At 32.4% G+C, this 19,421-nt stretch overlaps 1 pseudogene; it reads left to right on the top strand.

Moving 5' to 3' along the window:
• The window catches only part of LOC130975584 (receptor-like protein 9DC3), a 54,872-nt pseudogene that overhangs the window by 21,482 nt on the left and 13,969 nt on the right, over positions 1-19,421 (top strand).

Raw genomic sequence — 19,421 nt, 5'->3', positions numbered from 1 at the left:
TGTCTTGGTCAGCCAAGGTAAGAAGTCTTTACATTAGTGTAGTTAGGGTATTGTGAGGTTACATATGTATGCAAGTTTGAAGTTTGATTTGTAAGTGTTGATCGTGCATGTTGATAGAATTTGTGACAAAAGTTTTAGGATTTTTCGGCTGAGATTAAATTACTGTTAGGGCCAAAAAAATTTTATCGTTTTATTTCGGTTGAATGTTCTTGCTGTTTAATGTGTGAAAAGTGTAATTACTGTTCATTGTTTACAGTTTTTCATTTTTGTTGTCTCAGATGGTTGATGTGTTTGTAGTGCCTGTGTTCCATCATGGAGGTAATTTTGTGAGAGAGAGTAATGGTTGTCTGGTTTACAAAAATTGGAAGGTGGAGAAGTTTCCAGAAATGGACCTTGACTTCGTTAATTTTGGAGACTTGATCACGCTGTTCAAGGGGTTGGGGTACCAATCATACAAGAGTGTTTATTGGTATGATCCAATGAGTCCTGATATTGAGTCTGGGCTGCATATTCTGACAGGGGATGCTGGGATTAACGAAATGCGAGAGAACAAAATGAAGAATACAGAGAGTGACGAGTTTTACCTATACTTTGACCACCCTGTTGATGAACCTGAGATTGTGGAGGATGCTGGAAAGCAAAGAAAAAGTTCTGATGAGGGAGAGGTTTTGGTGGATGAGCAGAGTTTGTCATCTGATGATGGGTATGAGAGCACGGAGGATGAGCCCTACAAACCTCCACCTCCCGAGTTAGAAAGTGACAGTGATGATGATGAAACAAGTGCTGATGATGAGGGTAGTAAACGGCAGAAAGAAAAGAAGGGAAAGAAGAAAGCTGTGTCTCCAAAGAAGACAACTGCAAACAGGACAGGTGCTAAACGAAAGAGGAAGACGTGGAAGAAGATGGCACAAAGCAGTGGACCCAATAAGCAGCAGACCAGAATTAATGTTGGGCCTGATCCTAATGTGCAGCCCAACATAGGCCCACAACCCAACATGGACCAAGATGTTAGGTTCTATGTGAGTTTGATGCAAGATGATGATGATGACCCAGTATATGAATATGAATCTGAGACTTTACATACACCTATTTCATCAGATGATGAATCTAGCAAGCATAAATTCCCTGAGTTTGATGAGGATTATCAACATGGAGAGGGGAGGTTTGAGTTAGGTACAAGGTTTGCCACCGTTGACAGATTTAAGGAAGTTGTAAAAGACTCATTCATTGCTGAGGGCAGGGAGCTTAGGTGGATTAAGAATGACAAAGAGAGAGTGAGGGTGGGATGCATGGATGATGAGTGTCCATGGCTGGTTCATTTATCATACAACAAGTCTTTGCAATGCTACCAGGTTAAGACTTACAAAAATAACCATACATGTGCAAGGGACATGGGAAGTAATGCGGCTGATCAACATTGGATTAGCTTAAAGGTTGAGAAGAGAATGAATACACAGCCTCACATGAGGACAAATGAGGCTATTGACTTTCTGAGAGAAGAATTCTCACTCACTGCACATCCAAAAATGGTTTACAGAGCAGTTAGAGAGGCAAGAGAGCGAATCATGGGTAATGAGAGGGAGCAGTATAGTAATGTTAGAGATTATTTGTTAGAGATATTAAGAAGCAATCCTGGATCCAGGGCAGAGTTGTGTGTCACTCCTATACCTCAATCCCCCCTGTTTTTGATAAGCTTTACATATGCTTAGAAGCATGCAAACTGGGGTTCAAGAGTGGATGTAGGCCATTGATACATCTTGATGGCTGTTTTCTGAAGACTTACTATGGTGGACAGCTTCTCACAGCAGTTGCCCAGGATGCCAATAACCAATTTTACGTGGTTGCCTATGCAGTAGCTAGGTCTGAAACTAAGGAATCCTGGAAGTGGTTCTTGACTCTTCTCGAAGAGGATTTGGGGGATGTGCAGACTCATGGATGGAACTTTATGTCGGACCAACAAAAGGTAAAGTTGATGCATTAATTAGTTATGATTTAGATTATATTATTTCTTAATACATCTATCCACATGCAGCTTTAGGTAGTATGAATTATTGATGTTAGTATGAATGTACTACTGCTATACTTCTAAGTATGACTTGCTGCTGTTTCAGTTAAAATGACTTAGTGAGATTAGTATGTAGACTAGTACTGCTGCATATCTATGTATGAGTTCATGATGTTTTAGTTAACAAGAATTAGTGCTGTTAATATGAATGCACTATTGCTGTGTTAATATGAATGCACAACTGCCTTTTTGTTATGAAGTTAGTTTATGAAGTTATTATGACTGGTTGGTTACCTGGTATCATGAGTTAGTTTATGAAGTTATTAGCCATAGACTCAAGAGTTTCTCTTTAAACTATTATAACATTATAATATTAGATAGTAGTGTACTCATGAGAAGTGAAAATATTATAGTTGATGAGCAGGGTGATGATGCAGTCTTTCATTTGATTATTAATTAATTAATATTTTAGACATATTAGACATGTTGGTATGATGACTGCAACTTGGGTACTTGAATTATTTGTTAAACTGAACTGTAGGGACTGCTACCTGCTTTGAAGGCAGTTATGCCAAATGCCCATCACCGGAACTGTGTGATGCACATTTGGAAAAATTTTATCAACCGGTTTAAGAATCTCTATATTCGGGAGGTAGTTTGGGACTGTGCTAAATGCACCACAATACCAGAATTTAAGGAACAAATGGAGAAACTCAAGCGAATCAACCAGGGTGCATGGGAGTATCTTTCAAAATTTGAGCCCGCAACTTGGGTGAAGGCCTACTTCTCACATGGACCAAAAGTGGACAACCTCACAAATAACATGTGTGAGGTGTTCAACTCGAAGATTGTAAACTACAGAAGCAGGCCTATACTGACAATGTGTGAAGAAATTAGATGCTATCTGATGCGAAGGATGGTCAAGCATAAGCAGTTGCTACAAAATGCTTCTGGAAGGCTAGCACCTGTTCAGCAGAAGAGGCTGGATCGTCTTATTGGGCCCAGCAACAAGTGGGTTGCTGAGTGGACAGGTGATGAAGAACGAAAGAGATTCGAAGTGAGTCGTAAGACAACAAAGGTAGATGTGGATCTCATCAAGCAAACCTGCTCCTGCAATAAATGGCAGCTGACTGGTAATTTTTAATAGCATTGTTAAAACTGTCTGATTTACTTCAATTACTGTTCTCAATTTTCTGGTTTCATTAAAGATAATTACTATGATGTTGCTCTGTTATAGGTATGCCATGTATTCATGCAGTGGCAGCTATCAGGAAAAGACATGATCAAGCAGAAGAATATGTGCACCCATGGTTATGCATGGAATCAATCCATAAGACATATGCATATTCTATTCAGCCAGTGCCTAGTCAGGAATTTTGGACACGGAGTGAGTTTTCGAGACCAGATCCTCCAATCATAAAGAGACCAATCGGGAGACCAAAGGTCCACAACAGACAAAAAGATCCGGCTGAACCAATGATGCAGCAAGGTGCCAAGCTTAGGAGGTCGTTTAAGGTAACTTGTAGTAAATGTGGGTTAGAGGGACATAACTACAAGACTTGCAAGGGTGCTCCTTCTAACCCCAATTGGAAACCTAAGACCAAGAAGTCCAAGAAAGGTGGGACAAGTCAGTCACTAGTTGTCCTTCCGCTATCACAGTCAGCACCACAGGTTGATGTTAGCAATGTTTTTATTCTTAATAATCTGCTATATTTGGTGTATATTACTGCATATTTCAGTATTCATATAGTAATGCATAACAGTTATCAACTTAAATTTACAGGATGCCCCTAACAGCCAAAGTGCTCCATCTAGCCAGGCAGCTACTACCCAAGCTGCATCTACCCAAGCTACATCTACCCGGGCTCCAGATGTAAGTATAATATATAATTGTGATATGTTGAGCCTCTACACTATTATTTATCCTAAGTCTCATGAATACTATCTGATTTATCACAACCAGGTTCCAAGTCCTGTGCCAGCAACACCAAATCCTGTAACACCATCTCCCGTGGCAGACCAACCCCAGCCAGGTCGTGTGACTAGAGGTACACCTTTTAGGCCTCCACTCCAAGTTCCATCCACAGCTCACCAAACATGTCATCCAAAAACTTCAAAGATCAGGCCTAAACAGAAGATATTCAGGCCACCTGTCCCACTTTGCCCAACTTCACTCTCGCCTCCAACTCAGCCTGTACCCCCACAGCCTCAACCAACTCAAGTCAGGCCAGGACCGAGTACAGTTGCTTCCAAGGAGACACTGGCAGCAGCAAGCACAGCAACAACAAGACTGTTCAAATTCATTCCTAATCCACCATCCATCAATCCAAACAAATGAAGAAATGTGACATCTTCGGCATCTTGGGCAGGCCACTATGCCTTGTAATAGCATTTAGGAAAGTTGAATGTGATAACAGTGTTTCTTTTTTTTGGAGAATTAGTGGCTTTTTGACGAAGCTCTTAGGCTTTTATAAACTGTTGCATTAATGTTAGGTGTTTGAGGCTTACTTTTGTGATGTTAAGCTTCATAATACTATACACTTGAGCAGATTTGTTCCTTTTGAGTAACTTTCAATACATGTTTTGTGGTTAATGATACAACTTATATGCCTACTTTTCTCAATCATTCAAGGCTTCTTCACATATTGACAACATCATTTCAACATCATATTCATATCATAACCTGAACTGCATTTAGATAGATAATAGGATACAAATCTTCCCTAAAGACCATGTTTCAATACACAACAGAAAACAGGTTCAATACATTTTTCAACTATACGTTCTAAAATTCATTTCTCAGTCACTACATACATAAAATGCAGCCATAACAGCACATACAACAATAACAACACAACAAGCTAAGGGGTTTCTTTTCTTCTCTAGCACAGTAACCTTTTCCTCTAGAATTGCAATCCTATGCTGGAATCCCTCATCCTCTTCAACAACTTCTGCCTCCTTCTCTGCCTTTTTCTCAACCAGAGGTGTTTTATCCAACACGCAACCACTGCTTCCAATTCTAGCCAGATGTTCATCCACCCAAAGAAAAAACTTGCAGTGCGGTTGATTTCCCTGACAAAACTCCAAAAATAAATCACCACCCAGAACCAATCCAACATAACAAAATTCACAGATTTCTTATCTAACCTTATAGAATGGGCAACCCATGAAGACTCTGTTTGGGTTCCTACTCGTCCTCGACATATACATTATCGCATAAACTCCACAGAAGCATCTCCGGGCGATATCGTCCTTCAGGTCTCCGTCGTAGAGAACATAAGGATCTGAGCTTGAGGCAGAATCTTCCTCTCTTACTCCCCTGTGGCTTCTTCTCGAGGTTGCTGATGCTCCATTCGCATTCGCAGCCATGGCTGATGAACGTTGAGCTCCTCACCTCTGGCCTCGACAACGAAGAGCAATCAATTTAAGAATTAGGGTGGAAACTCAAAACGACATCGCATTGTGGTGCAGGGACTTAAATGTCCAATTCTTCGAACGGACCTTTCCACTCAGCAGTCCAGCTGTCAGCCAGGCGTGCCACATCATTCTCAGGGGAGCCAGATCAGACTTCTCCGACGGGTCCGGCGGTGGCAATTCGACGGAGGGACTCATCCGTCCAAGATTTGATAAGGTCGGGGGTTTAAATGTATTTTCAAATGTTCAGGGACAAAAATGTCCACGGGACAAAAGGTCAGGGACCTATTTGTCATTTTCTCTAAAAATAATCATCCGCGTACCTAATGAATTAAACATCTAACATATTTTAATTATATATAACTAAACTCAATCTAATCAAAATAATCATTTACATAAAAATAAAATAACTATCTGCATATCTACTAAAATGATCATCCTAAATTGACCATTAAAATAGAGGAAAAAGATGAATAAACAGAAGAAACTATTATTGTGGTGAAACATAATTTTAAAAGACTAGTCATGACAAAAGCGGCACTGTTGTGAAGTATAGGGCTCAAATCATGAAAGAAGCTAACCATGCTTGGATCCAAAGAAGAAAAAGAGCATGGTGGTATCATTGGTGAGTAGAGAGCTTGAAGGAATGAGAGAAAGCGAAACCGGTTCGGAAGAGAAGCACGAAAACAGCGGCATCAACGTTAGGCTGAGCGTCGGAGGGCGAGGTGCATCGGACTGACCGGCGGAGATGAAGACGGTGTCGGTGGAAGGATGCGGCGGCTTCGATATGGCCGGCGAAAAATTCAGTGACGCGAGGTGAGAATCAGAGAAGATGACGGTGAGTTTTGGACGTGTATTCGAGATTACAATAAAATAAGAAATAACCGTGCATAGTGTGGATGAATTTAAATACTAATATTAATTTTTAAATTTTAAAATTTAAAATTAAATAATTAATTAATTAATTATCTAATTTCTAATTTTAATTTTACCTTTTTTTTTTGATAAATTATGCATATTGTAGACAATTAATATTAGTTCCTAATACTTTCTCATAAAAAAATTTGTATTTGTTCAAAAACTCTTTCTAAAACTAAAAGAGTGTCTTAATTCAAAATTCACCTTCCTTTAGAAGTAGTAGAGCAAAAACCTTTACCCTAAACCTAGGGTCCATGGCAATTTAGTAATGATGACTCGATTTCTTAAATGAATGGGATTTATAATAGTTAAACATCTAATTATGATTATAAAAAATCAAGATTTTATATATGTAATTGGAAGAGTAAATTAAATCCGTAAAATATGAAATCATATTAAGATTTAAATTATAAAATTGTTAAATTTAGTAAAAATTTTGTAAAATCAGTATACTCATTTAAAATTATAACAAACAAATTTTAAGAGTTAAATTAAAATTATTACTACTATATCTCTATTTTTTTATTATTCGCGTTTATTTCGCAACCAAAGCAAGAGGTTAAGGTTGATTTATATGTACTTATATAAATCCATACTTAACTTTTGAAGAGATATCCTAATCAATGTATTTTGCCACATTTCTTATGAGATTTTTAATTTTTTGGTACAAAGACTTGTCAATTCCCAAAAATTTCAACCTCTCTGAAACTTATTACGATTTGCATTGTGAATTTTTTTATTAGGTAATTATTTGTAATTGAGAATACTAATTTATTTTTATAATATTTAAATAAATAAAAAATTAATTATATATATTTTTTTAAACATAAAAAAGATAAAAAATTTAAAATTTTTATTTAAAATTTAAAATAGTTAAAAAAGAATTAGAATTTCTCACAAATTTTTTAATTCATTTCTTTTTTAAGCTATTCTAAAAGCAAGAGATGTATTAATTTAGAGAATAAAGTGACAAATAAATTTTTAAACATTTATATTTTGAATAAATTAGTCCTAAAAAAATATCAATAAAATTTTGTAAAATAACAGATATAGACACACAATGTTTTAATTAATTCTTATGATTAGAGTAGAAAGTTTTAATTTGAACAAACTTATTAAAAAAATTTATTAATTATTTTTTTTGTTTAAAGGCTAATCTATCTAAAATATATTTTCCTAAGGATTTATTTATCAATTTACTCAAATTTAGATAAACACCCACTAGTATTTGAAATTACAAAAAAGAAATCTCTGTTGTTCTAAGACAATATATAATAATATTATAATCTCTAAGTCGAATTTATTTGTATTTGATTCTTTTTAACTGAGGATTCTTATTACTTTTAATATAAATTTGTGTTCTAAGACGAAAACTTCTATCTTTTGTAGTATCCCAAGACTCTTTCAAGCCAAATTCATTATCTGAACTTTGCCCCTTTTTCGTTCTACTTATTACTCTTATATTAGAAGGCTTGTTTGGCTTCACAGACATGAACTTCATTGAAATCTTCTTCTTCTCCTTCCTTTTTTTCTTATTACCATTTGCATTTTGATTTTTTTTTTATTAGGTGATGATTTGTAATTGGTAATACTAATATATTTTTATAATATTTAAATAAATAAAAATAAATTATATATTTTTTTGAATCCTCTAAATTTTAAATTTTATTTTAGAGAATCAAATGTGATCTTTTACTATTTATTTCATAGATAGGATCAAAAGAAAATATAAAAGAAAAAATATTTAAGGATGAGAGACCATCACACTTTAGTAAAAATCCAAAATTTAGAGGATCTAAATTCTGTTTTTTTAAACATAAAAAAGATAAAAAATTTTAAAACTTTTATTTAAAATTTAGAAAAATAATTAAGAAAATAAATTATAATTTCTAACATTTTTTTTAAATCGTTTTTTTTTTTTACCAAAGATAGGAAGACTCGAACCCGCAACCTTTTAGGTGAGTATAGGGAGATTATGCTATTTGAACTATAGCTCGTTGACAAATCAATTTTTTTTAGCTATTCTAAAAGCAAAAGATATATTAATTTGGAGAGCAAAGTGATAAATAAATTTTTGAGAATTTATATTTTGAATAAATTAATTTTAAAAAAAAAATACCAATAAAATATTTTAGGATATATAGCAGATATGGATACACTACCTTTTAATTAGTCATTATAATTAGAGTAAAAGATTTTAATTTAAACTAATTTGTTAGAGAATTTTATTAATATTTTTTTTGTTTAAAAAATTTATTTCACTTCACTCTAATTTAGATGAGCACCCTGAATGATTTCGAAGACACTAGTATTTGAATTAGGAAAAAAAACTCTATTGTTCTAAGACAATACATAATATTATAATCTCTAAGTCCAATTTATTTCGCATTTGGCTTTTTCTAATGAGGATTTTTATTACTTTTAATATAGATCCGTGTTCTAATATGAAAGCTTCCATCTTTTGCAGTATCCAAAAACTCTTCAAAGCCAAATTCATTATCAGAATTTTGCTCTTTTTTCATTCTACTTATTACTCTTACATTTTTTTTTCAAAAGATTTGTTTGGCTTTGTACAAACATAAACTTTATTGAAATCTTCTTCTTCTCCTTTCTTTTTTTTTTCTTCTGAATTCTCCCAATCTGGATCAAACGTTTCACGTTCTTTTCCTCTATGCAATTCAATGTCTTCAATAAGCAACTAAAATCATAGTAATCTGTTACAAAAAAAAATAAAATAAAAAATCACGATTTTCAAAAAATATTAACGAATAAACCATTAAAATTAGATTCGGTCATAAGATTATTCGCTATCAAATTTAATAGACAAAGATCATTACACAACTTAGAATCAAAATTTACAAAGTCAATTTCTATTATTTTTTCGTTCATCTAAGTTTAAAATAATTGGATACATTCTCTAAACAGAAAACCGAGAATGAATTAATAAATTAATAAATTTCACACTTTATATTTCAAAGATAATAGGTAAAGTAATAAAGGTCCGTGAAAAATATTTTCAAAAAATCAATTGTGCATGTCAAAAATTACAAACACAACCTATTTGACATCAAAGTTTAAATTGGTCAGTAAAGATTGCGCATCTCAAAAACTACAAACTAATACAACCTATATTCAACATAGAGCTTGAATTTGCCAAATTAAAAAAAAAATAGATAAGATCACAAAATAAATAATGATCAGTAACAAAATTTTCAAACAGAACATATTATTGAAGAATTAAATATCAGAGAAAAAAAGGAAAAAGAAATCGGAAATAGTGAAAGATTACGGCCAATCAAATCATCTTCAAGTTTAATGAACAAAGAACATTTTGCCAATTAGAATCAAATTTACAAAGTCATTTTTTATTGTTTTTTCATTCATCTAAATTTAAAATAATTGGATACATTCTTTAAACAGAAAACATGAACGAATCAATACACAATAAATTTCACAACTTATATATCAAAGGAAATAGATAAAAATTGTCATACCGTGAAGAATATTTTTAGAAAATCAACTGTACATCTTTAAAATTACAAACTAATAAAACGTAGCTAGTCAACATCAAAGTTTACATTTGTCAATGAAGAAGAAAATAAACAAAAGTTCAAAACAAATAAAGAGTAGTAATAAAATTCCCAAATATAAGATGTTCCCAAAGAATTAAACATAAGAAAGTGAGAGACTTGCCAATGAGTTATAGCTCAAATGGCATAGTCTCCTCATACTCAATTAAGAGGTTGCAGATTCGAGTCTCTTATTTTTGGTTAAAAAAAAAAAGTGAGAGACTTTGGCAATCAGATGATAATTCACCATCAAATTTAATGAACAAAGAATATTACAGCAATTAGAATCGAAATTTAAAAAGTCATTATCTATTGTTTCTTCATTCATCCAAATTTAAAATGATTTGATACATTCTGTACACTGTAAAGGATAAGAAAACCCATAATAAATGGATAAATGAATAAATTTCACAATTTATATTTTAAAAAGAGTAAGTAAAATTAAAGAAGACAAAACCTTGACTTTCTCTAAAATCAGCAGAGCTAGACATATGAAATCATATGGAAAAAAAAGACAAAACAAAGTACATTTCTTTTTTTTTTTAAATAAATAGCTAAAAACACAGCTAACGAATTTACACAAAACCTTATATCAAACTACTATTGTGCATACAAAATTAAATAAAAGTAACAATCCACATACAACATATACCTTTGAATAAACAATTTAATTAAGTTACTTTTAAAAAAATAGTTTAAACAATAAATGCTTATATTAAAAGTAGCTTATAAATAAGTTATTTTATTTTTGATTTTTTAATTCTAAAAGTACTTGTTTTAAAAAAAAAGTGATAAAAAATTTTTTATTATAAGAGAATTTATTTTTTTAACTTCTCCTTAAGCACCAAAATAGCTTTTTAGAAAATTATAATTTTATTTTAAAAATTATACCAAATATTAATACTACACCTTTTCATAAGTTAAAAGTAAAAAAAAAGTCATTTATGAACCTATCCAAACGGCAACGGGCAGTTAATATTTGTGTTTTCTCTTCTCAATCACAATCATCCGTGTCAAATCACAATTCTGCAAAGAAACAAAATTAATATTAATTTACCTTTTTATTAATAATAAGTCAGAATCTTTTATCAAAAAATGAAAATAAGATATGAAAATAAGATATGAAAATTAAATATAATTGATTAAACATTTTAAAAATATTTTCAACTAAAACATTTTCAAAAAATAGAACAAAATAAAAAAATACTATTTCCATGTTTCCGGTATTTTCAGTTTTAACTTTTAAAAATATTTTCACCCAATATATTTTCAGGCTATATATATATATATATATATATATAACCTTGGAAATAATGCAATGTAAAGATTCCTTGTATGATATCCTCGGATTCCTTTAACAAAAAGAAATTGAATTTTGAAAAATATAATAACTAACTAATATGGTTAATTTTGAAAGATTTTATTTGGGTGAGTTTTTAAGAAAAGATCTTTTTTTTTTTTAAAAGATCTTATAGAAAAATAAAAGTAATTTTATATTTGGATATCTCATACAAAAATTTTTTTTATTTATCAATTATATTTGAGTATAACAATATAAAAATATTTTTTTATTTAGTTATTATGTAAAAAATATCTTTTTTAAGAAAAAAATCTTTTAAAAAAATGTAAATTATAACTTCTCAAAAAAAGATTTTTTTTTCTAATACTTTTATTTTTACTATTAAAAATTTCTCAAATACACTAAAAAAAATCTTTTTAATAACAAGCATCTTTTTTTTTGGTGACTTAATAACAAGCATCTAATCTTTTTGTATGATATCCTAGTATTCTTTAAAAAAAAAAAGCAAAAATAAAAAAGCCAGTTTGAATTTTGAAAAATATAATGACCAACTAACCATGCACGTGCTAAATCTTATCTTTAAATATAATAGCCATGTCTTTTGAGTAGTCTTTTCCATTCTTCAATTCTTCTGCAATGGGTGAGGTTGATCGATGGTCAAACATTCATCAAGATTTGTTATACGAAATTACAAAGCGGTTTCATTCATATGAAAATGACTACCTTCAACTACGATTGGTTTGTAAGCAATGGAACTTGAAGCTTCCAAAGATTCCTAATGGCAACAAAGTTCCGTGGCTGCTACTACCTATTGGTGGTGGTGGTGCTGCTGCTAAAGAATCTTTTGAAGAATTTCATTCTCGTGAAGAGGAGGACATTTACCATATCATGCAATTACCTACCATTGACGAACAAATTCTTGACACAGGTGGTCTTGAAGAGGAGGGGATTTATCATCTTATTCTACCAGAGCTGCAAGACAACAAAATATGTGGTTCTTGTTATGGATGGGTGATAATCGTAATGGTACATGAAGGTACGATAAAAATGTTAAATCCTTTTACAAAGGTTCACTTCGAACTTCCTCCAATTTCAACTCTCCCCAATGTAATTGATATTAATGGGGATGAATGTACTATTTATTTTGGGGGCAGAATTGTCACTCGAAATACTATTCTTATGCATAAGACTCAAATTTGGAAGGCTATTATAAATTCAACTCCTAGCAATGATAATAACAATGATTTTATAGCTGTGGTCATATATGGATGTCTTAGTAGTTTGGCTTTTTACAAGCCGAATGACAAGAGATGGCTTAGATTTCCATTAAGATGCACCAACATCTGCGATGTCATATTTTTTCAAGAGAAAATATATGCAGTAGATTACGAAGGCCAACTATACGAATTTGATACCAAAAATAAATCAGGACCAGTGGGAAGAATTTTTGAAGCCACACCACCTCCATGGGATGTTGTCTTAAGAAAGTTTTACTATCTAATTGGATGTGATAATGGAAGTTTATTGATGTTGATAAGACATATAAGACGTCCTTACATAGGGAATAAAAAGTGTTCTGTGGAGACCGTCAAATTCTATGTCTATGAATTGAAGAAAAATGAAAAAGTATGGTCAAGAATATATGATTTGGGAAATTACATACTAGTAATTGGTCTCAATTCTTCTGTTCAAATGTTGTCGAGCAATTTTTCGAATTGCAAAGGAAATCAAATCTATTTTACAGATAGCATGTGTAAGGAACACCCATCAAACTTTGCTTCGCGTCATGACCTTGGCATCTTCAATTTGGAAGATGGGAGTTTCAAAAGATTGTTAACAGATGTGAATTTTTTTTGTTCCCCTGTTTGGGTATTATCCTAAGTTTTTTTGTTCTTTTCTGTTTTGACCTTGGACTTTTAAGCGTTTGCTATTAATTTTTTGTTTTATTCTTCCTTTGATTAAGGCATGTTTATCGCCTTTTTTATTATTAGCATACAAGTTTGTTCGTTATTTTACATTTAATTATAATTTAGTCAAATATTGTTTGTTCTCTTCAGCGTGTTCTTTGGAGTTCTTTTTAATAAATCATATATAATACATTGTTGTATATATGATGTGTGAGATATGAAATACACAAAGCATGTTTTTATTTCTTAAATCTTGTAAATTAAAAGACGGGTAAGTAGAAATTGTTTAGTTAAAACATGCGTTAAACGCATTCATAAATTTTTTTTTTTATTTTTATCCAACAAAATATGTACCTTGGAGTAACATTTATTTTAAAGTATTAGGATAAAGATTGAAAGATGGAAACTCAAAATTATGAGATTGGAATTAAAATTTTAGTCTCAAAATATAAAATTTTAATGTTTTTAAAATTTAACTAATATTTTCTTTCAAAAATACCCTCAATCTAAATTAATAATTTTAAGTTTATTCTTTATGTTCTTTTTAATTAGGGCTTCCTCCATTCTTCTCACTTCTCTGTCGTCTCAATCGTAGTTCACCATCGAAAAATTTCAGTTGAAGCCAAGCTTTTTTACTGCCACCAAAACCACCACTGCATCACTGTCATCGGACCTACCGATAGCCCTACGAAAGAATTTCCAATTAATACAAAGTTAGGACTAACTTATTCTCGAAAAAAAATCTTTTTTTAAATGATATTTTTTTAAAAAATTCTTTAGAAAAATAAAAATGATTTTATGTTGGGATATCCATGTAAAAAAATCTCTTTGTTTATCAGTTATGCTCGGGTAAAATAAGATAAAACTATTTTTTTGTTCATTTATTATGTGAAAAACATCTTTTTTTTTCTAAGAAAAAAAATCTTTTGAAAAAAGATGTAAATTGTAACTTCTCAAAAAGAATGTTTTTTTTTTCTAGTGCTTTTACTTTTACTATTAGAAATTTGTCAAACACACTAAAAAACAGAAAAGATCTTCTTTTCATTAAAAAAAAGATTTTTTTTTATCGATTTAATGGCCTCCAAACAAACACTCATTCTTGGCGTGTATATTTGTTTTATTTTCTTTTACTTAAATTAGTTTTGCATTTTGTAGGGCTAATTACATGATTAGCATTACACCTTCGTTCAAATTCGAGTTAGGCCTCTGCACAACTCAAAGTTTGGTCTCGAATCTCTCTCAAAGACAGGGGCAATCAAAGACTTTGTGAGGATGCATGCAGGCAACTTGTTCTATCCCAAGAATGTGCATTACAGCATTAGATGAAGTTTCTTGTTTCTTATCTTGTCCCAAATCAATTGCATGTCCAATTGAAAATGTTTCGTCCTATCATACAAAACTGAATTTGTAATCAACAACATTGCGCTAAGATTGTCACAAAATATGGTATGGGCTAGTCTCAAGTTGATTCTCAATTTTTCAAGCAGATTTTTTAGCCATGCCAATTCTGATTCATAAGATGCCAAGTTTCAAAATTCCGCCTTTATACAAGGCATGCCAATGGTTTTTTGTTTCCTCTAACATCAAGATATCAAATTAGAATTCAAATAAACACAATATCTTGAAATAGATCTTATATTCTCAAATCAGCAGGCCAATCTGAGTCACTAGACCTAGAGTATGTAATCATTGTACTTGTGTATAATGAGATCGACTATGCTCTTTTGCCCCTTGGAGGTATCTCAAAACTCTATTTGTTGCTTTTCAATGTGCCAATAATGGACATTGGATGAATTGACTTATCTGACTAATAGCAAAAGAAAAATATGGTCTTGTAATGGCGAGGTATTATAGTGTGCCAACCACAATTCTATAAAGTTTGATTATATACTTATACGAGTAGGCATAAGACTTCCATATATACAAGGTTTTGACAACAAATCAGATATATACTTACTTTGTGAAAGATGCAGATTTTCAGTTTCAGTTTTATGAACCTCAATTCCAACTAAAGAAATAGTTTAATTCTCTGAAATCTTTAGTTTTGTTGGTTGTTAGTTGTTTGTTATTACTTTTTAAAAGAAAAAATGTTTATGTGATTGAATATTTGAATTCTCATGGTTGACGGATGTTTATTTTTTTAACATTTTTTTTTCATGCTTTTGTACCTTCAAAAAATTATGCTTTTATGAATATTTGATTGCATAAGTATGCTCTCTTTGTGAATCATGGGTTTTGTTAATTTTTTTTAAAACAAATTCTGAGATTGACCAGTTGTTGGGATTTATTTTTATAAATAAATAAATTAAATATTTTATGATAAAATATTATTTTAGTTTTTAACATTAATACTAAATCCAAATTTAGTTTTCTAATATTTTAAATATTTTATTTTATCAATATATGTAATTTAAAAAATTTTATGTTTTTAAATTATATTTGTATTATTCGTGTACAATGTAAACGGAATAAGTAAAATTTTATTTTATTATATCTCATTTGCAAATAAGTTATAAAAAGTTCACAAAAAATATATATGTGTATATCTATCTGTAAATAGATATTTATAGTATGATTTATACATTATTTACAATGAGAAAAATTAGTGTTTATAATATGATTTTGATCTATTAAAAAAAAGATATAATTTGTTATGATTTAAATTGAAAGAATTAAAAAATAAAGACGTTAAAATTAGTGGGCAGTAGGGATGGAAACAGGCCAGGCCAGGCCAGGCTTTGCTCTTAACAGGCCTGGCCTGTCATACAGTTGATTGGCCTGAGCCTGGCCTGCAGCCTGTTATAGGCTCTTTATAAAGTACTAGGCCTGGCCTGTTATTTAGCCTGGCCTGGCCTGAAGCCTGTTAAAAGGCCTGATAATTATTTTTACAAAATAAAAATATTATTTAAAAAAATTATTTTTTAATAAAAATTGTTATATATAATATGTCATATATTTAATATTTATAAAAAATTTTAAACTTCTAACATATTTAAAATATACAAAAATATTTATAATAAAATATAATAAATTTAAAATATCTCATAATTTTATTAATAATAAATAATTATTTATATATTTAATTATATTTTAACAGGCTCACGCAGGCCTGACAGGCCTATAAGGCTAATTAGTAAGCTTGGGCCTGGCCTATTAATGTATTAAGGCTTTTAAAAGAGCCTGGACCTGTACTTATTTTATAACAGGCCAGGCCAGGCCAGGCCAAACACAGGCCAGGCTGCAGGCCCCTGGCAGGCCGCTGGCCTTTTTCCACCCCTAGTGGGCAGTTACAAGTTTAAATTGATTTAGTGTTAATCCAATTTCAACAGTTAGCCTCTAAAATTAAAGGTGAAATTAATAACTACTTTTCAAATCCGTTAATCCACTACTCTTAAAATCTCCTTCTCCTTCTAATCGATTTACTTTCTTTAATTTTAAAAAATTATAATTTAAATTTTATTAATATAATTTTTAAAAAATCAATACATTTAAAAATAATAATTCAATGCAATCCAACAAATAAAAATATGTAAATAATAAGAAATAAAAATATTCAAGTAGTTAATGAATAAATGACTAAGTTATTTCCAATTCGTTAAGCAGGGTAAGGAAACAGTAGTGCAAAGAAAGTTACTGATTTAAAATTTAAAATTTGGATGGGTGATAAATCATCAAATTCGATCTAAATATAGTAACAAAATATATCGACGTTTATTTTTTAAATAGATCAAAATTATACTATAAATATCTTTTTTATTATTTAAAAAAAAGTATATTTTTACACTTATAAATATAAATATTTTATTTATATTGTAAACAAAATAAATATACACCTACTTTTATATTAAAAAAAGTTAAACAGTATCTCGTTTGCTACCAAAATACATTTAAGAGTAAAATTTTTTTTAGTCTCTAACTATTTATGATGGACATTATATACTCCTAACAATTATAAAAACATAAATTGATCCTCACCCACTTTTGGATTTGTTCAATCCACCAATCAGCTGGTAGTAAGACTATGCAGACGTGTTAAGTAACGTATGTCTACCTGACTTTGTCTCTTTCTTAACAGAGACAAATTGTCCCTTGGCTTTGTCTCATCGTCATCAGATTCAGTCATCAGCTACCTAGCTCATAAATCACAATTAAGAAGCACCATCCTCTCTCTTCTTTCATCTGATGCAATTCTCCAATACTACACATATGCATGAAACTTCATCAGCAAGTAATTCTGTGAGAGAGCAACACTTATAGCCGTACAGCTATATATTCATTCAATAGTATGTGTGAAAGAGAGAGTACAATGCGTGTTTGTGTGTGAAAGAGATGTAACGTAAGGTAGCAGGGAAGGGAACTAATAATAAGAACAGAAGTGAACAAGAGCGGACTAGTAAAACAAAGAGAAAATGGGATAATGGTATGCTATGAATGACACTACTTTCACTATGAACAAATGCGAAGGAACAAGTTAAAGGGAAGTGAGAGGTGAGGCTGAGGTACCTCTCTTGGGAAGGAATCGATTCTGGGATCAGAGGGAAGTTCTTTGACGAAAGAATGGTCTCAATCTAGAAAGTGGAGCTGCGCTTCTTCTTGGAGTGGGATTGGAGAGTGCGAGTGGAGAGGCGGTGGGTGAGGGAGGAGGGGGATTCCTCCATGGAAGATGTTCCGAGAAATGGAAAGTGGAGTAGAGGCGGTAGCGTTAGGCTCAGGTGGCGATTATTTTTCCTCTTAGAAAAGAGATAAAGCAAATACGAAAGTTGTAGGAACTGAATTGAACAATTGCGCATGTCAAAAATTACAAACACAACCTATTTAACATCAAAGTTTAAATTGGTCATTAAAGATTGCGCATCTCAAAAACTACAAACTAATACAATCTATATTCAATATAGTAGAAATTATTTTCCTATGGATGTTGGGGATGGTGTATTGGGTGAATATTGGACAAGGGGGTATTGCCGGAGTATGGATGCAGGGCTCAACACGCGGGGGCGTTGTAGCTGAGCAGGTGGAGACGTGGCAGCACTTCTTCAACACGCCGGGGGCGTGCTTCCTGCGACGTGGTGCAACCCCTTCAACATACCATGGATGTGCTGACTCACCACGCAGGGGGCGTGGTACCTGGAGACCCGTGAAGCGCAGCAGAGATCCCCGCGAAATTTTAATCCTGTTGCACCACCATGCGGGGGGCGTGTTGCAGGCTGCCTGCATGCAGGGGACAGCCCCTCCTCCGAGAACCAACGAGCTCTTCTTCTTCTATATAAACTCACCATTGTTAATGCGAAGTAGGGAAAGAAATGAGAGAGAAGGAAGGAAGGTGTGGGCTGTCTCAGTATAGTGAGTAGTAGTGAAAAAAATTAGTCAGTGTAGTAGTAGTGAGTAGTAGTAGTGCGTAGCAGCAGTGAAAAAAATTTTTAGTTTAAGGGATAAAAAAAATGGTACGTAATTATATGGCATCCGAAAAATATATTATCAACTATTTGGATCATCCTATTTACGTAAGTTGGCAAATTTTAATTTTTTTCTGTATTTAAAGTTTATTTTTTATGTATTTATATTTTTTTATCTATATATATTTTGTAATGAGAATATTATTTTGTATATTTTATAAATATTTTAATAATATAATAATAGTATTTTTATAAAATAAACGTTATTAATAATAATATACCAATAATACTATGGCAGTTTGAGTGGCAGCCGTATGACGGATTGATTGTCTCCGACGAGTTGCATCCCCATCTTGAGGTGTGTGATATCGTTGCTCCGTTATTGTCGTTCGAGTGTGTTGAGTGGCACCCTGCGAACCGAGTGATGCATCAGTTTGGATATCTACAATCTCCTCCGCGGGCACCAAGGGATATTCCATTTGACCAGCATTGCATCGTCCTACGCGGAGTGAAGCTTCATGACTGGACAGTTTTGCATGGACCATGGATAGCGGAGTGGACCAACAGGCGACACAGCCGAATGCGTGATCTGCATCCCCTTCCGACCTGGGATTTTTTACCAATGGCTGAGTACCGAGATTGGTACGTACGCTCCTACGGACATCTGTTAAGATTGACGGCGTACGTCCCTCATCATCCACAGCCACCTGCCCCACAGCCACCTCCCCCTCGGCCACCTCAGCATGCAGTGTTTGAGCCATTTTCTTATTATATACCACAACCACTGGCCTACAGTCATAGTAGCCATCACACTCAGGGCAGCCACCACTCTCAGCAGTCTCAGCACAGCCACCACTCTCAGCAGTCTCAGCACAGCCACCACTCTCCGCCAGCCACCACTCTCAGCATCATGAT

The sequence above is a fragment of the Arachis stenosperma genome, chromosome 4, assembly GCF_014773155.1.
Source record: "Arachis stenosperma cultivar V10309 chromosome 4, arast.V10309.gnm1.PFL2, whole genome shotgun sequence".
Taxonomy (NCBI): Eukaryota; Viridiplantae; Streptophyta; class Magnoliopsida; order Fabales; family Fabaceae; genus Arachis; species Arachis stenosperma.
The sequence above is the reverse complement of the archived record's forward strand: the minus strand, read 5'-3'. Positions and strand labels throughout refer to the sequence as shown.